We start from the raw sequence: 17354 nt of genomic DNA on the forward strand, positions 1-17354 counted from the left end.
TGAGATCAAGAGTCACATGTCCCACTGACTGAGCCAGCCAGGCAACCCGATTTAGCCCTTTATTTTAATTCAACCTATGGTAACAACATGCCACACACAGATTCTTAGAAGTCCCTAAACTTTCTCATGAGCTTCCCACTCTGCTAGGAGACAAACTGAGTTTTGAATAAGAGAACACAAGAGAATTACAAAGGTCATTATACTTCAATTTTTTTTTTTTTAATCTTAGACTGGGAATGAATGAATGGTCTAAGTATGACACAAGATCCAGAAGCAATAAAAAGAAAAGAATGATTAATTTTAATATTCAATACATTTAATAATAAAAAATGTGAGTTAAAAAAACAGTTAAAAAAATCCGTGTATACATGGATATTAAGCCACTTAATCCTCCTCTAAAGCTCAAGGCGGTAGAGACTGTTACCTCCAATTTCAAAGAAGGAAACAAGCTTGAATTGGAAAAGGGATTTTGTCCAAGGTCACCTTGTAAAGTCACATTTCACACCCTCAGTCAGAGTTAGTCCCAAGTCCTTTGCCCTCAGGAGCTGGACAAGGGAAAGAGAGCAGAGTGAGCAGAAGAGAAGGAAGGCAGAGCAGAGGAAGGGGAAGGGTTGAACTCTCTGAGGAGAGAAGGGGTGTCAGGAGGGTGTGGACACTTTTTTCCATCTGAGTGAGAAAGGGGTACCAGCCCCTTTACCTTGCCACTTACTGGGAGCTAGCTGTGTGCCTCCTGCATTGATACAAGAGGGATAAGTTATGAGCCCTCCTAAAACGGGGACACTGGGCAGGTCCAGCCAACCTCATGGGAGAACTGAGAGGATCTGGTGACAGGGCAGGGGCCCAGAGCCAGCTTTATAAAACCCTCTCCATTCTAAGGTTAAGAACTTGTCACTGATGCTAGGATAAGCTGTGTAGCAATCACAAAACCTTGACATCATCCTTGACGTCTCTTTTTTGCACACACCAGTTCACTCCATTAAGAAATCCTATTGGCAGAAATTGATGAATCTTGACCTTCACCCCGTGACCCTTGAGAAGTCTGGATTTATGGAGGTTTCTGTGTGGGCAGAGAAAGACAGGCCACACTGGGGAAGCAAATTCACCAAGTAAATTATCTAAGAAGGTCTCGGGGGATAGAGACCTGAATTTCCAAGGTCTCAGGATTTTGCTCATTCCAAACAAATGGTCATTTGCAAGCCTTAATGCTATAGAGCTGTCTAAAATAGCCCTCCTTTCTCCCTTCCCCCATAATTGTATTAGCTGCAGGTCCCAGAAAGCCTTCCTCTACTCCTGTCTTGAGGTCTCAGAGCTCACCAGGGCAGGACTTAAGAATAGAGGTGTAAATTTGTCAGGAAAAGGGAAGCAGGGGCACAGTAAGAGAGTAAATCCTCATCTAACATGGCAGAAAGTCAATAGATAAATCAAGAAATCGCTATGTAAGCTTTTTTTTTTTTTTTTTTTTTTTTTTTTTTTTTTTTTAGCGACAAGGGGGTGACCACCAGAAGAACTAAATGGAGGAACTCATATAAAGGGCCACGTGTGGGGAGCAAGGGAGAAGGGCTTGTTGCTTTCATTATAAGAACATTAGGTAACTTTATTTTGTAAAGAGTATTCATGCATTACTTTGATACGTTTTTTAATTCGATCTTTTAAAAATACAGAAATAAAAATAAGAAAACGGAACACAAAACAAGAAAATAAAAAGCAAAGGGGCACGGAACACAAAAAAGGCTAGCGGGTGAGAGCAGGATGGGGATTGTGGTGGGGCGGGAGGGCGGGGCCTAGAACAAAGGGGCGGGACGCAGTGCCTCGTTCCCCCTTAGGGACCGCCCCCACCGAAGGGGCGGGGCGCAGTGCTAAGTTTACCTCTGACTCCGCCCACGGCAGGGCGCCCGGGGAGCGCGGGGTCAAGTTAGCTTTAGACCCGCCCTACCCCCGCCCGGGGGGCGGGCCAGGCTCCGCTCTCCGTGTAGCTCCCAGGCCGCAGAGGGCCTTGCGCAGCGAGACCAGGAGGCGTCCCGCGCGGTCTTCGGGTGCAGGGCCGCGGGCGGGCCAAGCCGGATACCCCAGTCCTTGGCAGTCCCCCGAGGCTCACAGAGTGCTTCTGCGGAGCCTCGCCGCACGCAGGTAAGCGCCACCAGCCCGTTTTTGCCCTGGAGGGCGCCGGCCCACACCTGGGCGCTGTGGCTACAGGTGGCGGCGGGGTGCGGAGCCCGGCAGCAGTCCTTGGTGGGAGAGACTGTAGAACGCCTCCCCAGTACACCCGCGCACCGCGCATTCTCGCCGCAGCGTGGTCTAACCCCTAGAACCATTTGGCTCTGACCCGAACCCGGCAGACACGAGTTCGGATCCCACCTTCCCCACTCTGGCAGCCTGCGGAAACTTACCGCGTGCCACCGAGTGCCGGCCACTGGGCCATGTGCTGGGCATACAGAAGTGGGCGAACGAACGTGGTGGTGCCCGCTGCGGTGGAGCTCACAGTGTAGTGGGTAAGACCCCTGTAAGAGCTGTGAAGATAGAAAGTGCAGGTTGCAGGGGAGGATTTAACCGGCGGTCCCAAATGTGAAGGGTGCTGGAGCACAAACTTCAGCATGAGTCAATTCCAGGGCGGAGAACAACACAGCAGACACATTGTGTTAGGAGAGAACGTGGCTTGTATGTGGGGCCTGCCTTTAGAGAGCTGGGCGGGGGGAAGCCAATTCCTGAACTTTCTGCTCTATAAAATTGGGGGGGGGGTGTCTACGCATTGAAGACTGGGGCGTTGAATTTACATGACTGAGCGGTGTTCCCAGGTGTAAGTGAAGTACATTTGGAAACGTTTCTGACTGGAGCAGGATGCTGATCTGGACTAAAGAGTGTGCCAGCCTCTGAGCAAACCCACTTCCCCTCTCCCAGAGTCCTGTTCCTTAGTCTGAGTAGAATCTCTCAAACAGCCTTTTCTCTAAAATGATGCTATCTTTGGTGATTTATTCTGGAAACATTTAACTAGTACTCACTTTTTATTGCGTCTGAGAGTTCAGTGAGAAATCTGCCTCCGGCCTGCCCTCCTAGAGCTCCTGTAGGGTGGGCCAGGTGAAGTAAACCGAGTTTCAGCCTGGTGGGCTCAGTGCTCTGGGAGTCATCAGAGGAGGGCTTCTGATGCTCTGGCCTTGCTGGGGAGCGACCCTCTGCTTCTGGGGAGGTAACCATTTCTCAGAAAGCCTCACCTGTTACTGCCAGTTCCATGAGCCCCCAGAACTTAAGTCTCACACTCTGACAGAGCATATAGTTACCTGCTCACTCTCATTGGTGGTGTCACCCCTGACAACTGGCCAAAAAACTCCCCCAGAGGACTTAAGCCTGTGATCCCTAGCTGAGGACCCCTCAGATCTTGAAACCCCAGGGATTTAAGATGGGGGTGGGGTGGGGTGGGCACTTCAGGAACCACCTGTTAGCCTCTTGGTGTGTTTTATTGGCTTGAATGATCCCAGTTTCTTCTTTGCCTCTGTTTACACTGTTGGTGTAGACTTTAGGATCTGCTCCATGAAAACTGGCTGGGAGGCCCAGAGAGTCAGGGGACACAGTTGAGAGAGGAGTCTGTCACTGTTTGTGGGTGGTGGTAATAAAAACAGGACCGATGTTAACAGAGGGTGCTGGAGGAAGAGGGAGAGAGGGCTGTCTTTGCAAACCTCAGCAGTGCCAGCCATAGAGAAGGGAAGGGAAACACTAGGCCAGGCGGTCACAGACCTGGGTTCAGATTCTTACTCCTTATTTCCCAGCTCTGTGACCAACCCTGGGCAGGTCACTTATCTGATTGTGCAAGCTTAACAGTGGTCGGCATACAGTTGACCCTGAAGAAATATTAACTCCCTTCCTCTTCCCCTAAATGAACTAAATAGGAAGAGTAACAGTGTGCAGGGCAGAGGATTATTATGGGATTTAATGAGATAGTGTACCCAAAGTACATCGAGCAGTGCCTGACATGTAGGCAGTTACTACTGCTGCTGCTGTTATTATCTCTTATTTGGGACAAAAATTGGTGAAACAAGGCAGGGGGAGAGTGGAGGTGGGGGCGAGGGGGTGGCTCTGAGGGTCTGTGCAGGGTGATTAGCTGAGGAGCTGTGTTATCTGGGGCACTGGTTTTACCGCAAAACTTCAGCTGGGACTGGAGAAGGGAGTGTTCTGCATGATAAAAGGCCTCTTGGGGAGCCACTCTGTCCAGAGGCCTGGGGAGTTTGAGGTCTTTGAAGACTCTGGCCAAGGAAAGGCCCAGAAAGTTATGGGTTAAGGGAGGGGGTGGGGACCAGAGTGTAAAAGATCTAAAATTGTCTCCTTCAGGTGCATCTCTAACCCACAGCTCATTATGGGTCCCCTGTGAGGGGCTGCCCCTGCCCCATCCTGCCCTGCCCTTCACCTGGGTACAGTAATTGCCTGAGACTGGTTTAGAAGCTGGGGAATCCAATCCTGTAAATCTTGCATCCAGCAGAATACTGGGCCCAGAATGAATGGTGAATGGACGAATGACTGAACATAAACTCACAAGGCAAAATTCTCTGTGTTAAAGTGTGTTGTTTAAAACAAAACAAACAAAAAAAGGAGTATATAGATAAGGCAAAATAGCTAGTGTTTTCAAGTCCTTGCTAAAGGCAAGTGCTTATTTTCATGTACACTGCAGTGTGGTGGTGAATGCTGCAGCTTTGGAGTCCGATTAAGTTGCTTGTGTGACCTCCTGTGCGTCACAGAAGCACTCTAAAGCTCAGTTTTTGCATCCGGAACATGGGAGCCATGCTGTAGCCAGGGTGCAGGGACGCAAGAGCATCTGGCTCCAAGGTCCCCAAACAGACCAGGCTGGGCCACTTACTGTTGGCAGAATCCAAAGGCAGAGAGGAGTGGTGGTAACACAAGAAAGGAATTTATTTCAGTGACGCCAACACCAGGAAGACAGCAGACTAGGGTCTTGAAGATTGTTGCCCAAGTGCCAAAAATAGTTCCAGGTTTATATAAGGAAAATGTGGGATGAAGGTGGGTGGGTGTATGCAGGTGGGCAGTTAAGGTCAAGTCCATTGTCCTGGGGTCAGTCACAGGGGGTCTTGCTGGCTCAGGGCATTCCTTATTGTTTGAGGGGGTGGGGTAGTGTTGGTCCCCATCAGGGGATGCTTTCCTGCAGGGTCCCTTGCCTCCTTAAGAGATAAGCTGGAAAGAAGAACTTAATTAGAAAGCTTGAGGTCAAAGGGAAAGTAATTGAAGTCCTCTTTCTATAGTATGTTACTCACAGGGCTGTTAGGAGTAGTAAGTAATGCTCGTATATAAGTATATAAAGTACAGTCTTCACTGCACAGACTGTGGCATAGTGAGTGCTCAATCACTAACGTTGCCGTTATTATTTTTCTGTTTATCAATCCTCCAAATGATGTCCACCGTGATGTGGAAACAGAAGGCCACAGACACGGGTGTGTGGCATTAACTCTGAACTCAGTCCCATCTAGAAGCAAAGACTCTCTGCAGACTCTAACCAGACAACGTGTATGAAATTAAGTCAACTTTATGTGCATTTCACTCATTACTTAAAGCCTTTGACTATATGAAATCTTAAAAGGAAAAAACCCTACAAAATTATAATTTATGTGCCTTTCAAGTTCAAGTGTTTTATCATCCAGATAAATCTTCCATGCCTCTATGTTAAACCACTTTGGGCTGTCGAAGCTCTTAAATAAAGTGGCTTGTCCTGACCAGTGTCTGTCTTTGCTCGTTTATCATAGTTCCCTGGTGAAGACAGATGTATCCCATTTTGCAGGACAGGCCTTGGGATGGCAGCTCCTACCCCACTGTTTCAGCCATGCAGTTCTGCGTGGTGGTGTTTAACAAACCACGGTGGACTTAAGGTTCCCTCATCATTGTCTCTGTCACGTGCACATAGACCCATAGCAGCAATCTGGGAAATAGGAATAGAAAGGCATTCATTCTGCTGCTAGTATGAATCTGGGGAAATCTAAGGTTCTCAGGGATGGGATTTTGCATGCAGGGGCCTTGGATGAGGGTGACCGTGTCTTCTGGAAGTGAGAGCTTTCACCTAGGAGCACCGTCTCTGGGCCTGGCCTCCTGTGCAGTGTAGTTCTGATCTGCATCTCCGTGCCTCCCCCCTGTCCCTGCCTCTGCCCAGAGCCGCCCCTAAAGCTAGAATCTCTGGAGCAGCTGCAGAAGCCCTGCCCATTGCAGGGAAGCCATTCTGAATCCACTCTTCTTCCCACAGTCCTGATGGGCACCTGTGCCAGCCACGCCCTTCTCCAGCTGACCTGGACTGGGCTGTGAGCACTTCTGCAGCTATTGGACCAGGTGTTCTTGGGGCCCACCACTGTGCCTGGCTCGTTGTCCTCCCTCCCTCCTTTCCTTCCTTCCTTCCTTCCTTCCTTCCTTCCTTCCTTCCTTCCTTCCTTCCATAAATCCTTCAGGCAATGTCCTGGGGATTAGAATGCTGAGCCAAAATGACACAGTCTCAACCCTCATGTGGCCCATAGACATCATGAGACAGGTTATAAGGACAGACAGAATTAAGCACATGAACACACACAATGTCATGTTATAAACTGGATTGACTATTGTCAAGGAGAAGTCTGGCCTGCCACGAGAATGTGGAAAGGTAGAACGGATACAGAAATAAAGTCTCTATCGATATAACATATGGCCATAAATGTTGGTTGGAGGCTTCATGCTCATTTATAGACCTTTGAAGACCTGCTTTGGAGTCTGTGTCTCCCCTCTCTCTGCCCCTCCCATGCCCATGCTCTGTCTCTCAATAATAAACATTAAAAAAAATTTTTTTTTAAAAAAGGAATCTCAGGACGCCTGGGGTGGCACAGTTGGTTGAGCATCCAACTCTTGGTTCAGCTTAGGTCATGATCTCACGGTTCATGAGTTCGAGCCCCGCATCAGGCTCTACACTGACAGCAGAGCCTGCTTGGGGTTCTCTCTTTCTGCCCCCACCCCCTGCTTCTCAAAAATAAATAAACTTAAAACCAAAGTAATTGCGCTTTAGCTTCGAAATGGGAGAAGAATGCTCATGTTCAATTTACTTAACCCTTTGGAGTTTGCAGAGCCCCTCCTTGGATGTTGTCTTATTGGGTGCACCAGTTAGCCTCACACATCTACTGGGTGGTGACAGCAGTCAGGCCATCTGGCCCACTGGGAGATGGGCCCTGGAGCCCTCTCCCTTCTGAGTGACAGGGTCTATCTGAAAGCTTGTTTTTTCCTTCCTTGATACCCCTGGGCACACAGGCTAAGGTTCCAACATAGATTTTATCCAGTTGGAGCTAGTGCTGTCCCAGCACAGTCACTCGAGAGGAACCTCCTCCAGAGGGACACCGTGCCTGCCTTCAGTCCCGTTCAGTTCCAATGAGAGCAAGGAGAAAATAACACTAACAGCCCGGTTTCAAATAAGACATGATCCAGACAGCCCCAGGAAACATTCTGTCTTCAGGACTGAATATTATTAGAGAGTTATTGTATTTGTTTGGCCAGAGCTGAGGACAAAATACATCTTCGATCCCCACCAGTCTCAGACGTGGACCTTATTACAGGAGATGAGCTACCATCTTCCCCGAAGCAAAGGAAGGCAACTAGCGTTGCTGTGCAGAAACTGAGAAGGTCAGTCTTGGTGGGGTGGGTGTGACTGCCGTATTCACAGGGCACAGCTTTAATAGGATCGTAATCCTGTGGCCCTGAGCCATGGAGAAAAGAAGTGGCTCTGGAAATCACCCTCCCATAAGGATGGCACTCAGTGACAGTGTTTATTCCCCTTGGAAGTGCATGTTAAGTGGTAAGTATTTATGAAAAAAGGCTCTGGGGAGTAAATGTGTCCATCAGTCAATGTGGAACTTTTCAGAGCTCCTAAGATGGTTTGAAATTAGAGCTAATCTTCCCTCCTTTCCCCTTCCGTCTTTCCTCCTCCCTTGCTTCCTCCTATAAAAGTGAACCGTTAAGGCAGGACACAGCCCAGGGAGGAGTGTTGGAACTGACTTGCAGAAGCAGAGTTAACATTATTAAAGACAGACATGTAAGGGTTTAGTGCCTCGATTCTGGTCCTTGCCACCTCCTCCCAGTGTTTAACAGAGAAGAGTGGGGAGCAAGGCCGACCGACGCAGTTCACCCTAATTACATCCTAACCACAGCCATCAGCGGCTCTGCTATCAGCCAGTCTGTTCGCTGAAAAGCTTTTGCAATTGAGGAGGGAAAAGAATGATGAGAACAAGCGTGGAACTCACCCGAATTCTGGCTGAGTAAGTTGCTTGTGGGAGAGAGTGAATGGCAGTGTCATGAAGGGGACCACACCACGCCAGGCAAAGAGCGGGCTTTCAAAGGCTAGAAGTCTCTCTGTGAGCAGGTGCTCATTAGGGCAGAATGCCTGTTGCATGAATTAGTGTGTGGGAGTCTAAACTGAAATTGCTATCCACTTTCAAATGTTCGTTTTAGAGATCAGAAGTAGGTGTTTACTGCATGGGTCCTAAGCATAGTATCAAAGACTGCTTTGCATTTTGGTTCTCTGTCTGGTCGTCTTCTGTGTAAGTTTTAAAATGCTGTTGTTGGTCAAGCTTGTCTTAATCTTTGTATGTATGAGAACAGGGATGCCAGTGTTTCACCCACTTTGTATTTTGGGAGTAATCAAAGGACTGCAGATGATAAAGGTAGGGGGGCTGCCTGTTGCAGGGGTCGCTGAAGTGCTACCAATACTTTGGCTTCCTCTGGGATTCTGTCTTAAAAACAATAATTTGAAAAGTGAAAAAAAGCCGCTGTATAAAGATGCATCATTATTTATAGTGGGGAAAACTTAGATGTGACCCAAGGGGCGCCTGGGTGGCTCAGTAGGTTAAATGTCCCACTTTACGGCTCAGGTCATGATCTCAGGGTTCCTGAGTTCAAGCCCCACGGTCAGGCTCTGTGCTGGCAGCTCGGAGCCAGGAGCCTGCTTCGGATTCGGTGTCTCCCTCTCTCTCCGCCCCTCCCCCACTCATGTGTGCTCTCTCTCAAAAATAAATAAACATTAAAAAAATTTTTTAGAAGTGACCTGAATATATAGTATAGGAGGGTATATTCAAATTACCAAAAATTAGGTTGATGGAATATTATGCAGTATTTAGAACTAAGAAGATTAGTAACTTGGGAAGTCATTCTGTGCTCAGCGAACAGAATGCTATTACATTAAGTGCACATTCAGGGAAACAGTCTGCAAGGGATGCCTCGAAGGGAAAAAGAATTGCATTGCAGCAGTGAAAGTAGGAATAATTTTTTTTCACATTTCAAACTTTGTATATTGTACTTTTACTCTCCTTTAAAAAAAAATCCTGAAACAAGCCAAGTTAAATAATGATCTTCATGTTGTTTGCAGTTTTAAGGGCACTACATTTATGGCCTTATCCTGATTAAATCTTTCAATCAATAGTTCCTAAAGCCAGGGTTGGCTCCCTGCCTCCATGTTTCTGGTCAAAGGACATACTCTGGTTCCACTATCTAAATGGCCTGCAGATGCGCTCGCTCTGGCGTGTAGATTCAGATTCTCCAGGTTTTTAAGCTGAAGAAGCTACTGCCCCTCCCCACCTTGTAACTTTATATCCTTCTGCTGGCCTCCCGGTCTTCACTGGTGGGGTGGGGGTAGGGGATTTGGGTCTGCAACCTTTGAGGACCTTGCTGGAAAAGTTTTAGGCATCTCTGCTCACAACATGCACACACACACACACACACACACACACACACACTTCGTAGGTCAGCACTTGTCTGGAGCAGCCCGGATGTCACTCTGGCTTCTTGTCCCCACTCAGGCCTTGGTACTCCAGTGTCTTTGGGACTAGTTTGTTGTGTGTGTGTGTTTTGTTTTCGGTTTTTTGGGGTTTTTTTTAGTTTTTATTTATTTATTGTGAAAGACAGCGAGCAAGCAGGGGAGGTGCAGACAGAGAGCGGGAGAGAGAGAATCCCAAGCAGGCTCTGTATTGTCAGCACAGAGCCATGCAGAGCTCAAACTCACAAATCTTGAGATTATGACCTGAGTCGAAACCAAGAGTCAGAAGCTTAACCGACTGAGCCACCCAGGTGCTCCTGGGGCTAGGTTTTATATTCTTAATATCCGCTCTCCCTGTGTTGGCTCCAAACCCATGTATCCTCTCTGCCCAGTGCTGGCAAGGGCCTAGCAGCAGTTCTTGAACTCATTCAGTTGGCCGTACGTTGGGACATCATAATACGCATCTTTATTTGAGACAAGAATTTGAGCGTGGTGATTGATTTGGGAGGACATCCCATGAAGCACTAGCAGGAAATAGGGAAATGAGCCAGAGAAGGACATCACTGAGCAGGTCACCAGTGTGGACCGCTGGAGTTTACATCTGCTGGGAACCTCTCACAGCCAGTGTGAAGCCCGCATCCCAGAGTTAGTTTCTTGTGGGGCTTGGGACTGAGAATATACCACTACTGCTGTCCGTCATTGGTTGAGCATTGCTCCTTACGTGGGGTTAATTCTCTAGGACTTCTGGCAGCTTCCCGTCCCCAGGTGAAACTCCAGGGCAAAGGGATGCGGACGGTAGCACGTGGAAATCAAGCTGGTGCGCCCTAAAACAGTTGAGGCCTGAATGCTCAGAGCACTGACAGTGTCTGCTGTGACCCTCTTCCCTGATCACCTTGAACATTATCAGTGTACTAAATTGAACAGAACCAAATGCATAATTCCGTGCTGAATCAGAGACCCTTTTATACTAAGTGGAAGAGTGTATTAAGGAGCAAGCAAAACCCCAAAAGTCTATGAAAAATTGTGGAAAGAAGTCTTTAAACAAGAAAAGTATCACCATATCTTTCCCTGTGAGCTGGGATAGCCTATTACTATTTGATTTAAGTGGCAGAATGCTAGTATTCACAGCTGTACAGTTTGAGCCCCAACATTTGAAAAGAGGGCTTGAATGTGTAATAAGATTGATCTTTATTGTGGCAGTGTTTCCACCTTTGTTGTGCCTTGACTGTTTTCTGTTATTTCTCAAGTGCATTAAGATGATCTTAAAAGAAAAATTCATTGGGAGACAACATTTAAGCTCATTTGTCAACCCACGATTATATCTCCAGTGCTGTGTTTTAATATTAATACTGGATTCGCCATACTGACAGTAATACCAAAGGATGGGAGAGAATTTCTGTAGTGATGGCGTTCGGCACTGTGATAAATGTTTTGTAGTCATTGCCTTTATGTAGAAACATTCTATCTCCAATTAAAGATTTAGTAAGCTCTTCATCAAAACATCTATTCACAATTGAGGCGTACAAAATGGTTGTGCTGACATTTCAACTTAATGCACTCTGTAGTTTTGTGGGTCTCAATCCATTTAATATGCTTGTTTTTTTTTTCTATGCACGGAAGAGGAATAGTGGCGGAAATTTGGGGGCATAATGCAGATTCTAGAAGCCGTTTCCATGTACTTATCATTACTAACTCCACTGGAATATTTATCACTACAAACGAAGGCCTTACTCCAAGAGGTGATTTAAAATTGTTCCTGTAGCAAGCTCAGTAGGGCTTTGGAGCTAAACCCTTTGCTTTGAGTTATGGGCATGTTAGAATTTGTGTGGAAAAGATTCGGGATTCCAGTGTTCTAGAGGAATGAGGCCATTTCCCTTGAAGCTATGGTTCAACATGCATTCTGCAAAGAATGAGATGGCGGATCCCGGTGTTTATGCCCTGTTCCCGCGTCCTGCGTGCATGGCAGACATCGCTCCTGCATCCTCCTGCACGCTCCTCCGCAAAGTGCTCCCTGCAGCTCATCAGAACCGGCTCACTGGGGGAAGCCTGTGGACTCCCAGCGCTCTTGCACACCTTTTTAGTCATCCTTGTCATTGCTTTGGATGGTTGGCCAAGGAAATCTTTCATAGTCCCGCTACAAAAGAGAAAGAAAAAAAAAATGCAAGAGGCAGTTGGTGTGATTACCTTGTGCCTTTTTATTCATGCCTATGTCATGCGGAGGGTGGTTACTCAGCTCCTCCATGGTAGTCGCCTTTGCCTTTTCCCTTCTACCACGTGCATTTGATGTGCTTCCTTTCTTCCTTTTTTTCCCTTTCGTGTTTCTCAGAAGATAAAGCAGGGAGGTCCACATTATTTGCTATTCGATTGGAGTAATTTGTATTAATGGGAATGCATTGAGATTTTAATTTTTTTTTTCCCTACCACTTGGGAAAGGCTGCTCTGCTGTAGGTTACCAGTGACTGCCATGTTGCCAGGTCTTCTGCGCTTTCCCTGTACATGTCTTCTATACAACATTGAGGCCTCTGACCAGGCTCAGCTCTTGAACCCTTCTTTCTTGGATTTTCCTCCTTCCTGCCTGATTGCCTCTTCTTTGATCTCTCTACCCGCTGCCTTTCCTCTGCTGGCATTTTCAGGGGGACAGCCCGAGGGTTCTCCCCTTGGCCTCCTCTTGTCCGTGCACTCCACCTGAATGATTTCATCCAGGCCCCTGGTTTTTAACTATCACCTTTACATAGATGCCTCTTGCGTCCTCATCTTCGTGCACCCCCTCTCTGCCCAGACCTTCAGCCTGCTGAATGGGGCCTCTTCTGATTCCCATTGGCATCCAGAGTCAGCATGTTGCACTTGTTCTAGATGATTCCTATTTTCACAGGGCCAGCCAAACACTCGCCCCTCTCAGGTTGTTTCTGCTACCTCCTCAGGTCAAGTGTTGTAAGTTTGTCCGAAAGCTCCCATCTTGGAAAATGAAGCGTCAGACAGGGGTGCAAACCAAGAGCTCCTCCTCAACGCTCAGGGGCCTGAAAGCAAACAGTCGTTTAGTTAGCATCTCTCACAGTTCCGGGTGTTCCCTGGACTCAGCTAGGCAGGTCTCACTCTGGGTCTCTCATTCAGTGGCAGTTAGATGGTAGCAGGGGCTGGAGCCGTCTCAAGGCCTGGTGGCCGGGACCTGAGCCAGGCTGTTGGCTGGAACATGTTGTCATATGGCCTGGGTTCCTCACAGCATGGCAGATGGGTTCTAAGACCGGGTATCCCAGGGGGCCACCTTCAGAAGTCTCATAATGTCACTTTTGCCCTATTTACCATCGCTCCCAGCTTCAAGGGGATGGAACATAGACCCACCTCTTGATGGAAGGCCTGTCACATGATGGCTATGCTGGAAAATACGTTGTGCCACAGTCCCCACACAGGCGTGACTGTTCCTTTGAGAGCTACCTGCCATGTCGCAGTTTTCTGTTTTGTTTAAAAATTTTCTTGAGTAGGTGACATGTTCACATGGTTGGAAAGTTCAGAAAAAATAAGTGTAAATGTATACTGTGAAAATATTCCTTCTCATCCCGAATGCCTGCCTCCCCATAGATAGCCACACTGCTCTGTTGCTTTATATTCTTTCAGCATTTATAGGTATTTTTATATTTCTGTTCTGTGCTTTGCTTTTTTTGTGTCTCCTTAACAATATATCTGGGAGAGATTTCCTTATCAGTACACAGAGAGCTGTCTTGTTCTCCCTCCTTCCCTTCGCTCGCTCTCTCTCTCTCTCTCTCTCTCTCTCTCACACACACACACACACACACACACACACACACAGATGCAGAGTATTGTACTCTGTGCCTTTACCTTAGTTTACTTAATTAGTTCTCTATCGGTGGGCACCAGGCAAGTGCAGGCATTACCGCAGTCAAATATGCCATCCTTCAGGTGAGAGAATGTACTGGAAGCCTTCCTTGAGAGCTGTGGGCAATTTTGTGCATCCTCCTCCTATCCACCTCTCCTCTCATCCCATCATGGCATTTCCCCTGCCTCCTCTCCTGGACTGTGGCCACCGTCGCTCATTTCTGCTCTACCTAGTACAGGGCACTCTGTGTCCACACCATACAGAGGTGGCCTGTACTGAAGAGCGGGGAAGAAGGAAGAGCAGGGGTAGGTGACTAAGTATAGGGGTGCCCTGTGTTCCCCTCCTCTAATTGCACTTGTGGCCACATCTCCTAGTTCCTGTTATCACTCCAGCCTGTCCCCGAAACTGAAATCAGGTCCCATTCTGTTTTGCTTGGTCTTGTGGGTTCAGGCCCAAGCCGGGCCAGCCCGGAACCACTCCCTGGCAGCTTGTCTTATCCAAAAGTAGCACCAGCAGGGGTCATTGGGGGAAAGTGTGCGTGGTGGTCATCATATAGTACGAAGATATATCATTGATGAGTTACTGTCCTATAGAAATCCAGCAAAACAGAATTCTTCCCTTGTTGAGGAAATATGCTTAAATCACATACTTTTTCTGTTTCTGTTAGGAAATGCATGCCTTAAGGAATACACACTGTTTTTGTTAAATTAAGAAGGCCAAACTTGACCCTTCACAAGGAAGATTGACAGTTGTGCTGTGGCTTAAAAGAAAGCTCTCTGGGATGGTGTATGTTTAGAATTTTTTGTAAGGAATAGAAACTTCTTTCAAATTATGTTAAAGCTAGGAATATGGCCATAATAGAAAAGTTTCAGGGTATCAGGCACAGCTGGATCCAGGTGCTCAGAGGATGGCACTAGGAATCTCACCCTGTCTCTCTCTCAGCTCTTTCTACCACTGTATTGGCTTCACTCTCTAAGGTAGGGATGATGACAACTCCAGGTTTATGTGGAGTTTATAACTCCTGATTTCAGAAGAAGACACTCTTTTCTCCAACGTCCATAGCAAAGGGGCTCTGATTTGTCCATTTGTCTCCTGTAATAGTTGCTTTTCTAGGAAGTTAGTTTCCTTAGCATCTTGATAGACTTTCCAGAATCCTAAGGAGCTGTGGGAGAGCAGGTTTCAAAACAAAGGGATGCAGGACCAACACATGGAGCTGCCCACTGCAGATGGTAATTCAGAATTAGAATTTCAGCTTGTAAAGAATACCTGAATTGAGGGCGCCTGGGTGGCTCAGTCGGTTGAGTGTCCGACTCTGGCTCAGGTCATGATCTCACAGCTTGTAGGTTCGAGTCCCACGTCGAGCTCTGTGCTGACAGCTCGGAGCCTGGAGCCTGCTTTGGATTCTGTGTCTTCCTCTCTCTCTGCCCCTCCCCTGCTCATGCCTTGTCTCTCCTGTCTCAAAAAATAAATAAGCATTAAAAAAAAAAGAATACCTGAATTGGAGGTCATAGGTCTAGGAGTCAAGAAAAGGTTCATTGTCCTAATCTCTCTACTTTTGTATATGTTTGAAAATTTCTGTATAAAAATTGCATTAAAAAACAAGAGGAGAGGGGCACCTAAGTGGTTCAGTTGGTTAAGTGTCTGATTCTTGATTTTGGCTCAGGTCATGATCTCAGGGTTTGTGAGATCGAACCCTGCATCAGGCTCCTCACTGACAGCATGGAGCCTGCTTGGGATTCTCTCTCTCCCCTCTCTCTGCCCCTCCCTCTGCTCACACACACATGCACCCCCCCCCCCTCTTGAAATAAATAAACATTTATTTAAAAAAAAAAAAGCTTTTTTTCTACCCTGGTTTAGGAATTCCCAACAAACAATACTATACATCCATATATGTTTATTATCTGATTTTCTGACACCCTGTTTTTCTTTTTATTGTACAAAGAAACTTCAATCTTTATTTCCCTCTAAGCTGGGAATTGGAGGGGAAACACAATAGTAGGCCAACTATTGTGTGGTGTGCTGGGAGGGGGGTTTGGTGTAAGTCAGTAAAGTGCCCTTACATCCATGTGTCCATGGTTCCTAGGACAAAAGCCTTAGAAAATTCCATCCAGGAGAGAGAGGGATGTCCATGCCATGACCAAGTCAGCATCTCTCCCTTTCATGGTCAGTACTTGAGTCTTGGTCAGTGTGGACAGACCAGGTGAAGGTTCATGGGGTCCTTAACCTTGTGATCCATGTTCATTGTTAGGGGAAGGCCCAGATCCTCAGGTGGTCATAGACTGGCTGCTAGAAGACATCTTCGTGTGTAGATAGCCTTTTCTTTTCATAGATGAGGAAACAGGACAGAGAAGTTAAGTGGCTTGCCCAAGGTCACACAGCAAAGCAGCAAGAGCAGAGCTTAGTTGGACTTCCCATAATCTCACTCCTCAGTCTAGTGCCATTTAATAGCTGTGTGACCTTGAGTAAACCCCATTACCTCCCTGTGCTTCAGTCTCCTTACTTGTGATGATGGACAGAATAATGGCCTTCCAAAAAGTCCATGTCCTAATCTCTGGAACCCATGAATAAGTTCGATTACATGGCATGGGGGAATTAAGGTTGGTAATGAGCTGACCTTATCTTGGATTATCCAGGTGGGATTGATGTAGTCATAAATGTTCTTGTAAGTGAAAGCGGAGGGCAGGAGAGTTAGACTGATGCACTGTGAAAAGAACTAGGCCAGCCATGAATAGCTTTGAAGACGGAAGGGGGGCATGAACTAAGGAATGTGACAGCTGAAAAAGGTAAGAAGAATCTGAAAGCTGGAAAAGGTAAGAAGTGGATTCTTCCCTCGAGCTCCCGGAAGGAGTTCAGCCCTGCTGACACCTTAATTTTAGCTGGTGAGACCCCTTTGGACTTTTGAGCTCCAGAACTGTAAAATAATAAAATGTATGTTGTGTTTAGCCACTAAGTTTTGGGTAATTTGTTACGGCAGCAACAGGAAACTACTACATCTCCAAAGGGGGATAGTCATACCTGTCTCAAAAAACTGCAGCATGGAGTCGGAAAGATAAAGTTTGAAAATTACCCAGCAAATCTCCTGGAATGTAGTCGGTGCTTGATGAATAGTAATGTTGATGGCAGGCAGTGGTAGTGCTGGGCAGTGGTGACCATTATTTCAGAATGAAGGGTGAATAGTTGATGGCAGGTGTCTTTGAGGAACCAAGGTTGGTGCCTCTGAGATAAGGTTCAGGGCTATTAGATCAGTAGGAGATACCAGATGATCCAGGTAGGTGGTCAAAGGCCCCCTCACAGGAACTTCTACTCTGATCGTCCACAGGCCTCCCTCCTCCAGTTCTGCAGCCCTTCATCTGGCAACGCCATCCTGCACTGAGGGAGCGGGAGCTAGGAAAGGACTGACCCTGTGACCTCTTCCATCAGGGGAAGCCCTGCCTTAGAGATCTGGTAGGATAGGGCCTCCCTCGGCCTGCCCCTCACACCCTAATGCCTCTGGCTGCCCTGTGGCCTCCAAGGTTAGTACCGCCACAGTGTCGGCAGCTGAACTTGAGTGAGCTTGCTGTGGCCCAGGCAGTTTGCTAGGCGCTCTCTGACAGAGCCCGTGCCGTGGTCTCATTTATGTCGGCCCTCAGGGGCAGGCCTTATTTCCCATATTACAGAAGAGCAAACAGAGGCTCCAGGAAGTTAGGCCACTTGCTCAAGGTCAAATAGCTTGTCAGTGACAGTGCTGGGACTACAGGCTAGGTTCGTTTGACCCCACCAGGTCCTGGGCAAAATTGG

At 47.3% G+C, this 17354-nt stretch overlaps 1 protein-coding gene across 7 annotated transcripts in view; it reads left to right on the forward strand.

The window, feature by feature from the left end:
• The first annotated feature begins 1987 nt into the window (after positions 1-1987).
• NMNAT3 (nicotinamide nucleotide adenylyltransferase 3) overlaps positions 1988-17354 on the forward strand; it is a 114416-nt gene continuing 99049 nt past the window's right edge. For 6 of the 7 annotated variants that reach the window (XM_053221386.1, XM_027061729.2, XM_027061730.2 and 3 more), the window contains exon 1: positions 1993-2127. The gene's annotated coding sequence lies outside the window, so the exon portion shown is untranslated. Of the gene's footprint in view, positions 2128-7494; positions 7621-17354 lie in introns of all 7 variants that reach the window. The other variant, XM_053221384.1, reaches the window with a different exon arrangement.

The sequence above is a fragment of the Acinonyx jubatus genome, chromosome C2 (genome assembly GCF_027475565.1).
Source record: "Acinonyx jubatus isolate Ajub_Pintada_27869175 chromosome C2, VMU_Ajub_asm_v1.0, whole genome shotgun sequence".
In the NCBI taxonomy this organism is placed as follows: Eukaryota; Metazoa; Chordata; class Mammalia; order Carnivora; family Felidae; genus Acinonyx; species Acinonyx jubatus.